The 5,499-nt window shown below is 36.9% G+C and overlaps 1 long non-coding RNA gene across 1 annotated transcript; it reads right to left on the reverse strand.

Moving 5' to 3' along the window:
- Positions 1-289: 289 nt before the first annotated feature.
- LOC124896715 lies at positions 290-2,467 on the reverse strand. Its single transcript, XR_007053105.1, has 2 exons — positions 1,887-2,467; positions 290-549 (listed from the first exon to the last, which is right to left on the reverse strand). It is a non-coding gene; the product is annotated as an uncharacterized LOC124896715 (long non-coding RNA).
- Between the last annotated feature and the right edge of the window lie 3,032 nt (positions 2,468-5,499).

Consider the following 5,499-nt stretch of genomic DNA (forward strand, 5'->3'; position numbering starts at 1 on the left):
ACTACCGCAGACCAATTCTCATGCAATGGACCCGCTACAGTGAAATAGGACTCGCTATTGTCCAGCCCGACTAGCATAGGACTCCAATCACTCGGCGGTCTCACTACAGCAGAAATCTTATCGCTGCAACGATCCTTAACTAATAGCTCGAAAGGAATTGAATTCTAGTGTAACATTTCCTATAAGTGGTCATTTGAAGCCACTAGTAGCACGAAGCGGACTCTTGGCATTGCATATCTAAGCACAATATATGAAAGTAAAGCAAACATTGTGAACTAAAATCATGATATAAGTCCAAAATATGAAATGAATCTTATCAAACAAAATACTGAAAGCCCAAAGGGCTAACGTAAACTACAATACTAATGTATGTTAAGCCTCTACTACCGAATAAAACAAGTTTGACGGGACCAACTACACATAAAAAAATCAAGTCTAAAACAAGAAGAAGAAACAACTAAACCACGTCCCTGAATGAAGAGGATTCACTAATTGCTAGAGCAAGAATCTGCACTATAAAGCCACGAGCCTGAGAATGGTCATCAGTATCTACACAATGAAAAGATGTAGCATAGAAGAGATATGGTATTAGTACAGAGATGGTACTGAGTATGCAAGAGAAACGCTAAATAATTTAAAATAATATCTATATCATACTTTAAAAAAGAACTAAACAAGATCTCAAGAGAATATATATATATATATATATCAAAAGGAAAGCAAATTCAGTTAAACTCATAAATAAGGATTTCTGAAGATGCCTATCTAAATTCATACTATCTAAGACTATAAAAATGATCATATCAAATAGACTTTCAAAATAAGCTGAGTCTTTAAGTGGAAATTCTTACAATCCACATACATCATGTGAGCTAATGATGTCTAACGTCATCTAATCCATTATAAGTGTGGCACGCTGCTCACTTATAAAGAGGGCTCTATTGAATGTGATTTCTTAGACATCGTAGTGCTCTTGAACCTAATATCCAGATATCAAGCTTGTCATATCCTGAGTCTACATCCTAAACGTGATTGACACTAGAAGCCACTAGTAGCCCAAGCACAATATATGAAAGATAAAGCAAAAGCCATGAACCAAAATTATGATATAAGTATGAAACTTGTTGAACAAAATATTAAAAGTCTGAAGGATAACATAAATTACAATACTAAGGTCTGTCATGCCTCTACTACTGAATCAAATAAGTCCGTCGAGACTAGCCCCTAGCTAACTATAAGAAAGCAAAGTCTAAAACACGAAGAAGAAACAACTAAATTGAGGACACGCCAACTATTGAAATAGAAATATGCACTATCTAGCCACGAGTCTAAGAATGATTACCAATATCTACATTAACGAAAAGATGTAAGATAGAAAAAGTATGCAGTCACCAAGATATCTACACAGGTATCAAAGAGCCCATGCAACAAGAAAGAAAAAAAGATACTCTTATTCGCTTATTAGAGGAGGACAAAGCCAGAGTCTACCAACCATGAAAACATTCTATAATTATGAAGCTAGTGGGAAAAAAAGCTCCCACCAGTATCTGAGATCTGCCTGGGACTCTAATCCTCATAGATCTTGGGCATGACTTCCGCATTGCAAAATTCAACCAGCTCAAAAATGTGAACAAGGTTCTCTACGAGGGATCATGGTTCATCCTTGGAGGGAAATATGGGATCTAAACTTTGCAACAAAAGAATCTACCGTCACTCATACTGCTTTTTAAATTAGATTACCTTAACTACATACAGAATTCTACAATCGAAAAATCCTAGAAAAGGTGGTAAGAAAATTGGGTGCACTACTAAAAATTGACTCTGCACATCGTCCACTCAAAGAGGATAATATGGTAGAATCTGAATACAAGTTCTCGTGGATATACCTGCTAAGAAATCAATCACTATTAGAAATCATACTCCAAAGGAGGTTTGCGAAAGAGATGGAATCCTGCGTTCAGGTTGTGAGTGGATTGACTATACCTTTAAATAATGCAAAGCTATCCAACGCCCATCATAAATAGAAACAACAAACCCTTTTTCAAACCCTAATACAGTAGAGATCCTACCAGAAAAACATGGAACGTGGTAATCTTCCCAAAAAGAAAGCTACCACCAAAATGGAAAAAACCTCAATTGTAAGGCTCAAGCATCAATGCCTACACAGGTAGAATCATTTGACACAAAATCAGGTAAGTTTCTTTGTCACAAAACCAATAGCCACTAAGCCCATTACATCGCCCTCAAACCACAAATCAAGATTTGATTAATAAAAAGAAAAAGAGGATATTCATGGCGAGAGAGCCTTAAAGCTTCTTGCCATCTTCAATGGTCACAATTAACCAGAGGTGATAATTTTAGCCCATATTAGTAAAAGGAGTCCATTTTATCCATATTTATTGAGTTTAATCACTCATATTTTAAATGATAAATATGGATATCAACTCATTTAAAAAGTTCATACAAATCGGATAAAATGCATAAAATATGAGTATTCATTCAAACTCAGAGATCACCCATATATGCTTAAACTTTCTAATTGCACTACAAAAAGAAAATTAGGGGTGGGGCTGGGGTAGTTGGGGTTAGGGTTGGGGGGACAACAAAAAAGTTTTTTTATTCTGAAAAGATTTTAGTTCTTTTTTTAATTTTTTTTTTCATTTTCTTATCAAAAAATTAGGGGTAGGGGCAGAATTTTTTTTATTTTTTAAAGAAAATTCATTTGACTTAAAAGAAAATTCAAGGGTAGGGATGGGGTGATTTTTTTTAATTTTTTAGTTTTTTATTTTTGAAAAATTTTATTTTTTTCAAAAAAAAAAAATTAGAGGGGGGAAGGGTAGAAAAAAAAATTATTTTTATTTTTAATTAAAAAATTAGAGTTGTTTAGGGTGGATGAAATTGAGGCTCGCCTATGAAGTCTTGTGTGACAAAAAGGTACCTCCCAAATTTAAAGGCAAGTTCTACAGAGTGGTGGTTAGACCAACGTTGTTATATGGGGCAGAGTGTTGGCCTATTAAGAAGGCCCACATCCAGAAAATAAAAGTGGCGGAAATGAGAATGCTTAGGTGGATGTGTGGGTGTACTAGGAAAGACAGGATTAGAAATAAGGTTATTTGAGATAAGGTGGGTATGGCTTTAGTGGAAGCCAAGATGAGGAAGTGAGGTTGAGATAGTTCGGTGATGTGATGAGGATGAGGAGGAGCACGGATGCCCCAGTGCGGAGGTGTGAGAGGTTGGCTAGGGATAATTTCAAGCATGGTAGCGGTAAACCGAAGAAATATTAGAGGGAGGTGATTAGACATGACATGGACCAACTCCAGCTTAACAAAGACATGACCCTGGATAGGAAGTTGTGGGGGAGGCGAATTAGGGTAGAAGGTTAGTCTAAGTTTAGGGTATGGTATCTTTTGATGTGTTACTCAGAGTATCTTGTTTATGATATTATTGAGTTTGATAATCCCTATTATATCTTATTTTTTTACTATTCTTACTATTATTGTTCCTTATCTTATATTGTTTTATTTTGAGTCGGAGGTCTAGCGGAAATAACCTCTCTATCTCACATTAGAGGTAGTGGTATGGACTGCGTACACTTACCCACTTCAGACCCCACTTGGTGGGAATATACTGGATATATTCTTGTTGTTTTTGTTGTTGTAGGAGTTATTTAGGGTGGGAGCGGGGGAAGACAGTGAGGTGTGTGTTGGGAGGGAGGGAGGTAAAAAAGTGGGGATGGGGTAAGCAATTATTTTTTAAAAGAAAAATTATTTTTTAAAAGAAAAAATTTAGGAGAGGGAGGGGTTGTGGAGTTGGGGTAGGGGATGTGAGGGTGCATTAGAAAGGGATAGGGGAGGAGGGGTACAGGGCACTGGAGGGTGGGCTAGGGGGTAAAAAAATCAAGTTGATATCCATATAGAAGTTCTAAGTTTTTGGTTTTAGAAGTTAAAGTGGGTTGGAATCATTTTTACCCAATCCATATTTGACCAAATTCATATTTACCTACATATTATGGATGTATTGCAATCCAATCCATTTAAGCTCAACCATATTCAAACCATACAAATCCGATTTGATCCCCCCATTTGCCACCCCTATAACCAACAGTAGAACTACAAATCCATTATGGGACCCTCTTTTATCACTATGCATTCACCTGCAGAGATAGGAAAACATTGACTTTTAATCCATCTGTGACAGCTATTAACTCTACCTTTGTCAACATAATGGACCCCATCATCGACTCTCCTAATCACTCTCTCTATCTCTCTGTGTATGTGTGTGACTAATCTCTCTGCTCTCTCCACTAGAAAGCTCCCCCTATCATTCTCTATAGTATTCAATCAATCAAGAGGAATTATCATCACAACTCTTTAGTTAACAAGACCATGGAGGTCACATCAATTAACTCCCATGGCAGCAACTCTCTCCTTAGTAATAAGAATGGGTTATTACAAACCCATTATCTCCTTCCCCATAAATTTGAAACAACTCCGGAAAACAGAAAACAATAATGATGGAAGGACACTCTACCGCCAATCTTTCTTGTGACTGCCCCATCCCCTCCGGACTATACATCATTCTCATGTTTGGAACTATGCCTTCAAGATCTTCCCATAAACTTGAACTTCACTATTGGGACTCAAACAGTGGTGGTTCTTTTGTAGGACCCTCATTACCTAGAAATGTGATTAAGACGGGAATAGACCATGCAGTTCAACATTTGAGCAACCAACTCTAAATACAAACTCCACTCCAGGATCAACTTTTTGGGGCCCAGACACAACTAATTCCCCAATACTACAACCTACTAATGAACCAGACTTACTATAACCTTTCTTTCTTTCCAGCTCTACCATCCATTTTCACTCTCCTGGGTCTCACCTTTATTCCTTGTCTATTCATGAGGTCATTGTCATGACCCAAGGCTATCCCCTAGTCACGACAATGGTGCTTACGGCCACAAGTAACCACAAGCTAACCCATGAGATGGTACCTACTGCGAGTACTGAACAAAATAGTAATACAACACATATGCGGAAGGTAAACAGATAAGATACTATAAAATTGAGGACTAAAATATACAATAAAAACATGTCTGAAATATCTGATAAAGACTGAAAGAACTGACTGCCTGTCTAACTAATTATCTGAAAGCCTCTAAACATCATAAGAGTTGATAGGACAAGCCCCCAACTAACTCTAACTGACTAAACATAAGAAAATACCGAAATAACTGGGATAAAGGAATCATGTCCTCGATGGATAAGGAATTACCACTACTGTTGTTGAGTAATGCTAAGTTGTCTAAGAACGGTTGAGAAATTGAGCGTTCGAACCTATATTTGAATGTACTGGTACATGAGATGAGGACTGGCTGAAATGCATGAGGTAACTGAGTATAATGCATGAACATGTAATATCTGAGAATGCAAGACCAAGCATAAACATATTCCTAAGAAAATTTGTAATCTAAAAGACTGAATTCTGTGTAACTAAATA

This window comes from Capsicum annuum, chromosome 1 (assembly GCF_002878395.1).
Source record: "Capsicum annuum cultivar UCD-10X-F1 chromosome 1, UCD10Xv1.1, whole genome shotgun sequence".
Taxonomy (NCBI): domain Eukaryota; kingdom Viridiplantae; phylum Streptophyta; class Magnoliopsida; order Solanales; family Solanaceae; genus Capsicum; species Capsicum annuum.